The sequence below is a fragment of the Dendrobates tinctorius genome, unplaced genomic scaffold, assembly GCF_039654945.1.
Source record: "Dendrobates tinctorius isolate UK_male_01 unplaced genomic scaffold, ASM3965494v1 ptg000387l, whole genome shotgun sequence".
Classification (NCBI taxonomy): Eukaryota; Metazoa; Chordata; class Amphibia; order Anura; family Dendrobatidae; genus Dendrobates; species Dendrobates tinctorius.
The window spans coordinates 465,671-480,000 of record NW_027362053.1 but is presented as its reverse complement, the minus strand read 5'-3'; the positions used below and the strand labels follow the sequence as shown (position 1 = coordinate 480,000).

At 43.3% G+C, this 14,330-nt stretch overlaps 1 protein-coding gene across 3 annotated transcripts in view; it reads right to left on the bottom strand.

Moving 5' to 3' along the window:
* The window catches only part of SSH3 (slingshot protein phosphatase 3), a 146,589-nt gene that overhangs the window by 89,606 nt on the left and 42,653 nt on the right, over positions 1-14,330 (bottom strand). The gene's annotated exons all lie outside the window — the stretch shown is intronic.

The window sequence follows — 14,330 nt, the reverse complement described above, 5'->3', positions numbered from 1 at the left end:
TCTAAAATATACGTCTCTCTCTACAGTATGAGGTTATCATGTAAACGCCCTTTGCCGCAACGTGTAGCTTTCTATGTCTAAACCATATATAAAAAGCCCCCGATACTGCTGTTCGAGGCCACACCATGGCCAGACTGTCGCCAGATATCCCAGCGTAGCTTTGCTTGGCTAAGACACCTTGGAGTGTCTGTGTGCTTGAACTCACTGCCTTCTGTGAACTGCTCTGTTGCGCATCTCTGAATAAATTTCAGCCTCTGCTTCAAGGAGAATTGTCTACAGGGTCTTCTTGACTCTTCCAGCTCTCAGTAATGACTTTCTTACACTAGTTTCAGACAAATTTACTACATATTTTAAACACTATTTGAAGAGTGAAAGGGGCATGGTTTAAATGATAAGAGGCCTGATGTAAGATGCACTTACAACGTGCCAAAAAATTGGTTATTAAAAGTTACAACAAAAAATGTTTAGAGACATGTCAAATGCATCATCCATGATTAGCCAATTTACATATATATATATATATTTAAGAAGAACTTCACAATAACACATCAACACATGAAAAAACACAGACTGGTAAACAGCGGCATAGAGCCTCAGCATTAAAATCCCCTTGTCAGTTTTATGGCATGCTATTAGTGACATTTCAGATTTTCCCAAACACCAGACTGAAGTTTATGAAAATTTCCCTGCTTTTCCCTCTTCCAAAATCTGCTCTGTATGGGTCTTCTATATTCTTTATCAAGAAGCAATACTCTAAATATGGTTGTGTGTATTTGACTACACCTTTCCTGGCTGAACATGAACAGTAGCAGCCAAGGTCCCCACTTGTGTCTGCTAGAGTCTCCACTTACCTTAAACACAAAGCAAAGAAGATCTGTTCCGGCGGCTGAACTTTGGCTCCGCCATGGAAGTTAGCCGTCTTCTCCTTAAGGCTGTGTGCACACGATGCGGATTTTGCTGCGGTTCCGCAGCGGTTTTGGCCGCTGCGGACCCACAGCAGTTTCTGCTGCGGTGTACAGTACAATGATTCCCTATGGGAATCAAAAACCGCAGTGCAGACGGTGCAGAATTTTCCGCGCGGATTATCTGCGGCTTTCTATCCGCAGAAAGAATTGACATGTCAATTCTTTCTGCGGATTCTCCTGCGGTTTGCCATCTCCTCCATTGAGGAAATGAAAAACCGCAGGGCAAAACCGCAGAGCAATCCGCAGGTAAAACCGCAGGTCTTTTGACCTGCGGATTGTACAAAATCCGCGCGGATGAATCCGCACCTTTTCCGCAGCGTGTGCACACAGCCTTACTCGGGACTCGCGCAGTGCGCCTTTAAAGCTAGGTCGTGTACACCCAGCTTGAGAGACTCAATGAAGTGTAGGCAATAAAGTCGTGGGCATGTGTGAGATTTGCAGGGAGCAGGTACTCTTGCAAATCATGTTCCCACTCCCACAGGGGTGTGATAACATGCTGAGTGGGACAACTAGTCTGGGGAAACAAACGTCCATGGACTAGTCAAAAGAAAAGTTGCATATAAAAAACGGAGTGTTAAAAGACAGGGAGTTTATAAAGCAATATACAAATGTTGGTGGATTTAAGGGAATGGGTGATCTGTCAGGTTCTCTTTAATCCCTTCCCAACGTATGACTTGTTGGTACGTCATATGTCAAGTTTCGCTCTTTAATGCAGGTTCAGGAACTGTGCCCGCATCTGTCCCAGCAGATGACAGTTTTGTTACTCAGCAATCATCTGCCTTTGACAGCCGCGTGTATAGAGAAGCTTTGCTATTTAACTACAGTGGGTCGGAAAGTATTCAGAGGGGTCTGAATACTTTCCGTGCCCACTGTATTACATGCCACTGTAAATCTGTGACAGTGACAGCGGCGTGCAACCTTTGTGGAACATTGTCCTGACTCTCCATCAGCACCCTGCAAACATGTTGACAGCTGCAGGTCAACTGAAGACAACAGTGCCTGTCAAGTCAATATTCCTATGAAAGTCAGTCTGTGGCCACATTCACACATCCAGTATTTGGTGAGTTTTTTTAACTCAATATTTGTAAGCCAAAACCAGGAGTGGGTGAAAAATGCAAAAGTGGTGCAAATGTTTCTATTATGGCAGGCACGGTACTGTATAAGGAGCGCGCCTCTGACTGTGGAGACCATGTAACAAACAACAATAAAATACAGCCAGTGCCCAGTTCCCCCCTCGCACCAATCCCCTGGGTGATGCACTAATTGGGATGCCCCAGCCGGCCAATGGTTCTTAAAGGGGAAGGGTCCTACGGCCACACCAACAGGGGTTAAATCCAGGTATCCGTGCCAGTAACTTCCTCTTTTCTCCAGGCGGACACATAGAAGCTTTTGTCCCACCCTCCATCCCTTATAGTGGTTAATGAGGGTGAGTGGCCATACTAACTGGCGGATGTAAAATTGTAAATTATATTATTAATAACAATAAAAAAAAATGTATATGTGTATATAACTAACTATTGTTAACTTTACTAAGTCACAGCGGAAGAAGTAGAGGAGGGCAAAGGTTCGTAACCACTCGTCGGGCCAACTCTCCTGTCGATCGTGGACAGGAGCTCGGTGCGAGCCGCCCGTTATGAAATGTAATTGCCTTTCTCTGCTTATGTAATTAATAAACTGTGACAGACCTGTTCAACCCACTTGGACTGTGTGTTTCATTACGGGATTGGAGGGAGGGGTGGGGGGGAAGGCACTGGTTACGACACACAGGTCTCCACAGTCTGCTTTTCCTCTGACCGTTCCACTCCTGGTTTTGGCTTACAAATACTGTGGGGAAAAAAAAATCACCAAACACTGGATGTGTGCATGTGGCCTGTGGCCGTCATTCATAGGAGCCTAGGAGAATTTTCCTTTGCATAGTTACATAGTAAGGGCAGAGACACACTGCCGTATTTCTCGTGAGAGAATCGCATCGTAAAACTCGCACTGGCTGTCGGCTCTCCTGAACTGAGCTTGACTGTATTACTACAGGAGTGGACTCTGCCTCCCCTCTATATGTAATACTACAGGAGCGGGCTCTTCCTCCCCTCTATATGTAATACTACAGGAGGGGCAGCTTCCCTCTATATGTAATACTACAGGAGCGGGCTCTGTGTCTCCCCTCTGCTTGTAATACTACAGGAGGGGCAGCTTCCCTCTATATGTAATACTACAGGAGTGGGCTCTGCCTCCCCTCTATATGTAATACTACAGGAGTGGGCTCTTCCTCCCCTCTATATGTAATACTACAGGAGCGGCCGGCTTCCCTCTATATGTAATACTACAGGAGTGGGCTCTTCCTTCCCTCTATATGTAATACTACAGGAATGAGCTCTGCCTCCCCTCTGGGTGTAATACTCCAGGAGCGGGCGGCTTCCCTCTATTTGTAATACTACAGGAGCGGCCGGCTTCCCTCTATATGTAATACTACAGGAGCGGGCTCTGTGTCTCCCCTCTGCTTGTAATACTACAGGGGCCGGCAGCTTCCCTCTATATGTAATACTACAGGAGCGGGCTCTGTGTCTCCCCTCTGCTTGTAATACTACAGGAGGGGCAGCTTCCCTCTATATGTAATACTACAGGAGCCGGCAGCTTCCCTCTATATGTAATACTACAGGAGCCGGCAGCTTCCCTCTATATGTAATACTACAGGAGCGGGCCGGCTTCCCTCTATATGTAATACTACAGGAGCGGGCTATGTGTCTCCCCTCTGCTTGTAATACTACAGGAGCGGGCCGGCTTCCCTCTATATGTAATACTACAGGAGTGGGCAGCTTCCCTCTATATGTAATACTACAGGAGCGGGCGGCTTCCCTCTATATGTAAAACTACAAGAGTGGACTCTGCCTTCCCTCTATATGTAATACTACAGGAGGGGCGGCTTCCCTCTATCTGTAATACTACAGGAGCGGGCGGCTTCCCTCTATATGTAATACTACAGGAGTGGGCGGCTTCCCTCTATATGTAATACTACAGGAGTGGGCGGCTTCCCTCTATATGTAATACTACAGGAGCGGCCGGCTTCCCTCTATATGTAATACTACAGGAGCGGCCGGCTTCCCTCTATATGTAATACTACAGGAGCGGCCGGCTTCCCTCTATATGTAATACTACAGGAGCGGCCGGCTTCCCTCTATATGTAATACTACAGGAGTGGGCTCTTCCTCCCCTCTATATGTAATACTACAGGAGCGGCCAGCTTCCCTCTATATGTAATACTACAGGAGTGGGCTCTGCCTTCCCTCTATATGTAATACTACAGGAGTGGGCTCTGCCTTCCCTCTATATGTAATACTACAGGAGCGGCCGGCTTCCCTCTATATGTAATACTACAGGAGCCGGCAGCTTCCCTCTATATATAATACTACAGGAGTGGGCTCTGCCTCCCCTCTATATGTAATACTACAGGAGCAGCCGGCTTCCCTCTATATGTATTACTACAGGAGTGGGCTCTGCATCCCCTCTGCTTGTAATACTACAGGAGCGGGCTATGTGTCTCCCCTCTGCTTGTAATACTACAGGAGTGGGCTCTTCCTTCCCTGTATATGTAATACTCCAGGATCGGCCGGCTTTCCTCTATATGTAATACTACAGGAGTGGACTCTGCCTCCCCTCTATATGTAATACTACAGGATTGGGCTCTTCCTCCCCTCTATATGTAATACTACAGGAGCGGCCGGCTTCCCTCTATATGTAATACTACAGGAGTGGGCTCTTCCTTCCCTCTATATGTAATACTACAGAAGCGGCCGGCTTCCCTCTATATGTAATACTACAGGAGCGGGCGGCTTCCCTCTATATGTAATACTACAGGAGGGGCGGCTTCCCTCTATATGTAATACTACAGAAGCGGCCGGCTTCCCTCTATATGTAATACTACAGGAATGAGCTCTGCCTCCCCTCTGGGTGTAATACTCCAGGGGCGGGCGGCTTCCCTCTATTTGTAATACTACAGGAGCGGCCGGCTTCCCTCTATATGTAATACTACAGGAGCGGCCGGCTTCCCTCTATATGTAATACTACAGGAGCGGGCGGCTTCCCTCTATATGTATTACTACAGGAGCGGGCTCTGCCTCCCCTCTGTATGTAATACTACAGGAGGGGCGGCTTCCCTCTATATGTAATACTACAGGAGGGGCGGCTTCCCTCTATATGTAATACTACAGAAGCGGCCGGCTTCCCTCTATATGTAATACTACAGGAATGAGCTCTGCCTCCCCTCTGGGTGTAATACTCCAGGGGCGGGCGGCTTCCCTCTATTTGTAATACTACAGGAGCGGCCGGCTTCCCTCTATATGTAATACTACAGGAGCGGGCGGCTTCCCTCTATATGTATTACTACAGGAGCGGGCTCTGCCTCCCCTCTATATGTAATACTACAGGAGGGGCGGCTTCCCTCTATATGTAATACTCCAGGAGCGGGCGGCTTCCCTCTATATGTAATACTACAGGAGTGGGCTCTGCCTCCCCTCTGTATGTAATACTACAGGAGGGGCGGCTTCCCTCTATATGTAATACTACAGGAGTGGGCTCTGCCTCCCCTCTGGGTGTAATACTCCAGGAGCGGCCGGCTTCCCTCTATATGTAATACTACAGGAGCGGGCCGGCTTCCCTCTATATGTAATACTACAGGAGCGGGCGGCTTCCCTCTATATGTAATACTACAGGAGCGGGCCGGCTTCCTTCTACCGGGTGAGTCATAAAGGACGGACGTTTTTAAACTAATCATAAAATCGTTAAATATTTATTAAATATAAATGTATTCACAGATTTGGTTACGTATACTGACAAATATTTGACAAATTCAAGTGTGGAAAACAACATCTGCCATGTGGTGGCCATTATCAGTGATGCATTTCCAAAGGCGTTCTTGGAAGTTGGCATCAACACGTTCCAACACAACTCTGTCGATTTGGGCAACTTCCACTCGAATAGCTTCCTTCAGTTCTTGTAATGATCGAGGCTTAAGCTTGTATACACGTGATTTGAGGTGACCCCATAAGTAATAATCGCACATGGACAGGTCTGGGGACCTAGGAGGCCAATTAATATCGCCAAACCTGGAAATGATGCGACCAGGGAAGAGAGGGCGAAGAACGTTCATTGTTGCTCCGGCTGTGTGGGCCGTTGCCCCATCTTGTTGAAACCACACACTAGAGATGGGGATATGTTGCCGTCGTAACTCAGGAACAAAGAAGTTATTTATCATGGCGATATAACGTTGTGAGTTCACGGTAACAGTATTGCCATTATCGCCTTCGAAAAAGTACGGACCGATCACTCCATATTTGCCCATAGCGCACCACACCGTTACCTTAGGGCTGTGCAGCGGTCGTTCATGTAATTCTTTCGGATTTTCATAGGCCCAATAACGGCAGTTCTGCTGATTAACCATGCCATTGACATGGAAATGAGCTTCATCACTCATGAATAAAATAAGGTTGTCGTTTTGCTCAATAATTGCTTCCATCTCATGTGCGAACTTCAGTCGCGCTGCGTAATCCCCGCGCTCCAACTGTTGCACAATGGCCAATTTATAGGGGTGGAAATGCAGGTCTAAATGCAAAATACGCCTTACTGTATGATTACTGAGGGCAAGTTCTAAAGAATGTTTCCGAGCAGATCGACTCGGACTACGCAGCATGGCTTGCCTGACGCGTTCCACATTTTCAGGGGTACGTGCCGTTCGTGGAGCCCCCGGTGGTCGTTTGTTCATTAGTGTACCTCGTGTACGGAGTGCTTCAACCCAACGTAGGATAGTGTTACGAGCGGGAACAGCTTGATTTCTGTGAATATTGAAATGACGCCGAAACTCACGCTGAACGGCTGTGATACACTCATTATTCTTGACAAAACTGTCGTACGCAAAAACGCGATGTTCTATCGTCCACGGCACCATAGCTTAAACTGAAACTAAAATAAAAACAATGCTTTCACCTCACAAACATAACCCCGCCTCCCGCACATCTCTACCTCCACCTGGTGGTGAGTTATAGCCACTTCAAATACATCCGTCCTTTATGACTCACCCGGTATATGTAATACTACAGGAGCGGCCGGCTTCCCTCTATATGTAATACTACAGGAGTGGGCTCTGCCTTCCCTCTATATGTAATACTACAGGAGTGGGCTCTGCCTTCCCTCTATATGTAATACTACAGGAGTGGGCTCTGCCTTCCCTCTATATGTAATACTACAGGAGCGGGCGGCTTCCCTCTATATGTAATACTACAGGAGCGGGCGGCTTCCCTCTATATGTAATACTACAGGAGCGGGCGGCTTTCCTCTATATGTAATACTACAGGAGCGGGCGGCTTCCCTCTATATGTAATACTACAGGAGCGGGCGGCTTCCCTCTATATGTAATACTACAGGAGCGGGCGGCTTCCCTCTATATGTAATACTACAGGAGCGGGCGGCTTTCCTCTATATGTAATACTACAGGAGCGGGCGGCTTCCCTCTATATGTAATACTACAGGAGCGGGCGGCTTCCCTCTATATGTAATACTACAGGAGCGGCCGGCTTCCCTCTATATGTAATACTACAGGAGTGGGCTCTTCCTTCCCTCTATATGTAATACTACAGGAGCAGGCCGGCTTCCCTCTATATGTAATACTACAGGAGCGGGCGGCTTCCCTCTATATGTAATACTACAGGAGTGGGCTCTGCCTTCCCTCTATATGTAATACTACAGGAGCGGGCCGGCTTCCCTCTATATGTAATACTACAGGAGTGGGCTCTGCCTTCCCTCTATATGTAATACTACAGGAGTGGGCGGCTTCCCTCTATATGTAATACTACAGGAGCGGGCGGCTTCCCTCTATATGTAATACTACAGGAGTGGGCTCTGCCTCCCCTCTGGGTGTAATACTAGAAGAGCGGACGGCTTCCCTCTATTTGTAATACTACAGGAGCGGGCGGCTTCCCTCTATTTGTAATACTACAGGAGCGGGCGGCTTCCCTCTATATGTAATACTACAGGAGCGGGCCGGCTTCCCTCTATAGGCAGAGACACAGTGCCCTATTTCTCATGCGAGAATCGCATCGTAAAACTCACACTGGCTGTCGGCTCTCCTGATCTGAGCTTGACAGTTGCATAGTAATCCATCACGCTGTCATGCTCGGGTGAGGAGAGGTGCCGGCCAGTCCGTGCAGTGTGATGCGATTATCGCATGAGAAATACGCCAGTGTGATTCCAGCCTAAGGTTATCTTCATAAGTTGCGTTTTTGCTGCGTTTTTTTGGCAGTAAAGAAATCTCATAGTTTTTGCTTTTGCTGTAAAATGCAGCTAAAGCCTGTTTCACACATCCGTCTGTTACCATCAGTCAAAATCCACCGTTTAGCCAAAATAACGGATCCGCCATTTTGTTTGGCGGATCCGTTTTTTTTCCCATTGAGTTGCAATATGGATCCGTTTTTTGGCGGATCTGCCAAAATTATTCTCTTTCCTTCGCCGGACCCGTCAAAAATAACGGGCCGGTTCCACTCGTTGATGTCTGTACGCTGACGGATCAGTTTTCCGCAATTTTCGCGGACTACAACTAACAGAAAAAAAATGAAGTGTGAAACAGGCCTTAAGAGGTGCATTAAAAAAGCAGCAAAAAAAAAAAGTAGCAAAAATGCAAAGTCTGAATATTGCCTTACAAAGGTTATTTTGCTACTAAATTAACTATAACCCACATTGTTATGTGCAGTCAGGAAATCATCCAGCCCTTTTTAAAAGCTGTTATAGTGTCTGCCATTACTACCCTCTTGCTATCGGGCATTCCACAGTTTGACGGCTCTAACTGTAAAGAACCCTTTCCTATTAAAAATGAATTAAAAAAATAAGGCCTAGATAAGGGGAACTTCCCAATAAACATATCATCCAAAAAGATCAAGGAAGCATAATGCCATAAAATAACAAAGCTTTATTGAAGTCAATACCAAAAAAGACAGACAAATATAACAAGAAATGCATATCCAATATGACACCATAAGGTATATAAGTTACACAATTATATATACCAGAGAATAATAGGCTTAGTGCTACAATATATTCTGAAGGACAATAACAAAAATCAATGCAGTAAAAAGATATGCAATAAAAAGCTGAATACAGCAGTATAATCCAATGAGCACTCTCAAAAAATATTGCAAAAATACGAATATATACCTCTGAAAGATTAATATAAAGTTCCACTGCCCATAGGGCACAATACACATAAGATGAACAACGGTGTTATTATTTTAGGCCAAAAAGTGCCCAGAAGTATATAAATAGATACAATTATGTACACATATATAGTGGTCAGCGTGCTCCATACTGACATTAGTGCCTAAATACATAGTCCATAGGACCAATATAGCATGCTGCTACCACTACCCCTGTGTACAAGCCGCCCCAGATACAAGTGTAAACAAAACATACGACCTTTAGGTGTCCCGGTCCTCACCACATATCTAGATAAGTTCCTTGGGGGGTCTAGTTTCCAAAATGGGGTCACTTGAGGGGGGTTTCCAATGTTTAGGTACATCAGGGGCTCTCCAAAGGCAACATGACACCCGCAGACCATTCCATCAAAGTCTGCATTCCAAAACGTCACTACTTCCCTTTTCCCTTCCGAGCCCCGACGTGTGCCCATACAGTAGTTTTCTCCCATGTATTGAGTATCAGCGTACTCAGGACAAATTGGACAACATCTTTTGGGGTCCAATTTCTCCTGTTACCCTTAGCAAAATAAAAAAATTGGGGACTAAAAGATCATGTTTGTGGAAAAAATATGATTTTGTTCTTTTCACGCCCGGGCGTTATAAACTTCTGTGAAGCCCTTGGGGGTTCAAAGTGCTCACCACATATCTAGATAAGTTCCTAGGGGGGTCTAGTTTCCAAAATGTGGTCACTTGTGTGGGGTTTCCACTGTTTAGGCACATCAGGGGCTCTCCAAACGTGACATGGCGTCCGATCTGAATTCCAGCCAATTTTGCATTGAAAAAGTCAAACGGCGCTGCTTCCCTTCTGAGCTCTGCCATGCGCCCAAACGGTGGTTCCCCCACCCACATATCAGGTATCAGCGTACTCAGGACAAAGTGCAAAATAACTTTTGCAGTCCAACTTCTCCTGTTACCCTTGGTAAAATAAAAAAATTTGGACCTGAAGTAATTTTTTTGTGAAAAAAAGTTAAATGTCCTTTTTTTTTTTTTTTTTTTTAAACATTCAAAAAATTCCTGTGACGCACCTGAAGGGTTAATAAAGTTCTTGAATGTGGTTTTGAGCACCTTGAGGGGTGCAGCTTTTAGAATGGTGTCACTTTTGGGTATTTTCTATCATATAGACCCCTCAAAGTGACTTCAAATGTGATGTGGTCCGTAAAAATAAAATGGTGTTGCAAAAATGAGAAATCGCTGGTCAACTTTTAACCCCTATAACTTCCTAACAAAAAAAAATTTGGTTCCAAAATTGTGCTGATGTAAAGTAAACATATAGGAAATGTTATTTATTAAGTTTTTTGTGTACTATATTTCTGTGATTTAAGGGCATAAAAATTCAAAGTTGGAAAATTGCGAAATTTTCAAAATTTTCGCCAAATTTCCATTTTTTTTTCACAAATAAACGCAAGTTATATCAATGAAATTTTACCACTAACATGAAGTACAATATGTCACGAGAAAACAATGTCAGAATCACCGGGATCCATGGAAGCGTTCCAGAGTTATTACCTCATAAAGGGACAGTGGTCAGAATTGTAAAAATTGGCCCGGTCATGAACGTGCAAACCACCCTTACCAAGTGTTTGCCCATTCAGACATCTTATCCAGATAATTTTGTAATGTCAGGGTCAGATTTTAGTATCCTACATAATTTGGTGTCATCAGCAAAGACTGACATTTTACTCTCAATCCCATCCACAAGGTCATTAACAAAGAAATTAAAAAGAATCGGTCCTAGCACAGATCCTTGTGGTCCCCACTGCTGACTATATGCCATTTCGAGAAAGTACCATTTAGGACTAATACTAATAATATTGTGGTATTGCTGCAAATAATATAAGTGTTCAGGCCATCAAAGGTTCAAGTCCACTAAACTACAGACTACAAAATACATTAAAAATGAAAAAAAAAGTAAACCAAAAAAGTTCAAACTTTAAAATATAAAATAAATTAACCCAATTTGTAAACTCTAATGAAAAAAAAAAAAAAAAAGAACTGTGCTTTTTCAGCCAAGGCAACACTGAAAAAATGCCATAAAAAGTTATCAAAATATCATATCTACCACAAAATGTTATCATTAAAAGCGTCAGTTCACAAAAAACAACAACTCTAAAGCCCTATCAACTAAAAATGTAAATCTTTACAGGTCTCAGAAAATAGAAACTTTTTTCCTTAATTTATTTTCATCACTTAAATTAATAAAGAAAAAAAAAACTTTGCATGTTTGATATAGCCATAATCACACTCACTTGGAGAACTATAATAACAGGTAATTTATACCATATAACAAAACAAATAAAATAAAAACAAAACCACAAAAAAAACCTATTCGGAATTGGTTGTTTTTTTTTCACAATTTTTTTTTTTTCACAATTTCACCCCACTTGGATTTTTTTTCCCCCCATTTTCCAGTACATCACTTGAAAAGGGAAGTAAAAAATGAAAGTGCAAAAAGGGAAATCACCATGTCAAGAAGGAGTTGTGCAATAAAGCATCACCCATTTTCAGAATAGATATTAAGTTGCTAATTTGCTAATTGCCGAGGATCCCAAAATTCAAGTGAAATGGGAACTTGTGTTCCCTGCTGGGTTAGTCCCGTATACTAGGAAGAGTGTGGACCACTGCTCCATTCAAACCGGGGATTCGGGAATACTAATTGTAACTAGTGGGACAGATTCTTTAAATCAGGTTTTTGTGATACATGCATTTTTTAAAGATTTTGGCTGATCATTCATGATCATTATTGAAAAAATAAATAGTTCTCTTTTCTTTTTACCCTGGCCCCATAACCGTATAGTTCTTACAGCGTCCTCACACGCACGGTGGGCGCAGGTTTCATGAAATCACATCCACTCTGCTTGATCAGCTGAAACACAAAAGAATTTCTGTGCAAAACAAAAAGCAGCAAAAAATACGTAGCATTTAAGCTACATGTGAACACAGCCTACATTTCCAAGCAAAGTGGATGAGGTTTCATGAAAACTTCTGCCCTCGGTACTTCTAAAGACGATGTTTGGCTGTGCTGCATTGGCGCGTTTTTGCTCTATGAGCTTCTATGTGGAGCCTGGAAAAAAAATAGGATCCACATATGTAAAAAAAAAAAAAAAAAAAAAAAAAGACATATCAAAGCGGGGGAAAACGCATAACAAACACAGCAAATATGCAATAATCAGATAAGATTGTTATTGAGTGGTATGGTGCTGACACTTGCAGAAAACAAGCTGTAGAAATAGAATTTTTTGTAATTTTCTTTGATTTTTACATTTTTGTTTTAGCACTCTTAGGCCATGTGCACACGATGCATTTTTCCTGCGGATCCGCAGCGGATTTTACCACGCAGAAACGCTGCGGATCCGCAAAGTGATTTACAGTACAATGTAAATCAAGTTTAAAATAAAAACGCTGTGCAGACGCTGCGTTTTTTTTCCGCGCGGTTTTTGTGTGGTACAAAAAATGCAGCATGTCACTTCTTTTGTGCGGTTTTCCACCTGCTCCATTCTCCAAATCCGCAGGGGGAAAACCGCAGTGGAAAACCGCAAGAAAACCGCACAAAAACAGGAAGAAATCCGCAGGTCATTTGACCTGCGGATTTCTTCAAATCTGCGCTGAAAAATCCGCAGGAGGAAAATCTACGTGTGCACTTAGCCTTATAGGAAAATGAAAAATGTTACTTATTTTCCTTTTACAACACAGGCACATAGAAATACACTGCTATGTATGGATGCAGCTCTATGTACCATTATAATCTGCCTGTGGGTTCACAGCCTGCAATGTAGCTTCAAGAATACAAAACTCTACACTGCTTATCAGTGCAGGCTGTGGCTCATAGCTTTAGCTGCTGCTTACAACGTTAGTTTTTTTCAATTCCCGGGGAGACCAGATCTCAAGAAGAGAGTTGTTTATTTAATTCTTTAATGACCACCGATGCGCCTTTTAACAGCGGCAGTTAAGGGCACTTATTCCTCAGCGCCATTAAGAGCAATAAGGCGGTAGAGCCCCCCACAGTTGAAAAATTACCAGGTAGCTGAGATCCTGAAGGACATGATTAGGGTGGGTTTTTTTACGGTCCCCTGTCAATATGGCAGCCTAACATTATCAACTTCTAAGTTGTACCTGTGATTTCAAAATGCTCACTATACCTCTGGCTAAAATCCTTTAGGGGCGTGGTTTCCAAAATGGGGTCACTTGTGGGTGATTTCCACTGTTTAGGGCTCTCCAAACGGGACATGGCTTCTGCTCTTGTTTCCAGCGAAATTTGCATTCAAAAAGGGCTCCTTCCCATCCAAGTCCTGCTATGCGCCCAAACAGTGGATTTCCCCCTCATATGGGGTATCTGCATACTCAGGAGTAATTGCACAACAAATTTTGGGGTCCATTTTCTTCTGTTACCCTTGTGAAAATTAAAAAAATTGGATCTAAACTAAATTTTGTGTGGAAAAAATTAAAAGTTCCTTTTTTTCCTACCACATTGCTTCAGTTCTCGTGAAGCACCTGAAGGGTTAATAAACTTCTTGAATGTGGTTTTGAGCACCTTGAGGGGTGCAGTTTTTAGAATGGTGTCACTTATTTTCTGTCATATAGGCTCCCCAAAGTGACTTCAAATGTGATGTGGTCCCTAAAAATTTTTTTGTAAACTTTGTTGTAGAAATGAGAAATCGCTGGTCAACTTTTAACCCTTATAAATTCCTAACAAAAAAAAATAATGTTTACCAAATTGTGCTGATGTAAAGTTAATATGTGGGAAATGTTATTAAGTATTTTGTGTGACATAACGCTCTGATTTAAGGGTACAAAAATGTAAACCTTGAAAATTGAAAAATTTTCTAAATCTTTGCCAAATTTCTGTTTTGTTTCATAAATAAACGCAAGTCATATCGAAGAAATTTTATCAGTATCAGAGTACAATATGTCACAAAACAATCTCAGAATCAGTGGGATCTGTTGAAGCGTTCCAGAATTATTACTTCATAAAGTGACAGTGGTCAGAATTGTAAAATTTGGCTTGGTCATTAAGGGCAAAATTGGCTCCGTCACTAAGGGGTTAATTAATGCAAGTATGTGCAGAGTTTCCAGCCCTGCCCCCAGGAGCAATGAATACCAAGAGAGAAAAGAGTTAGTGGAAGTCTGAATACAGCAC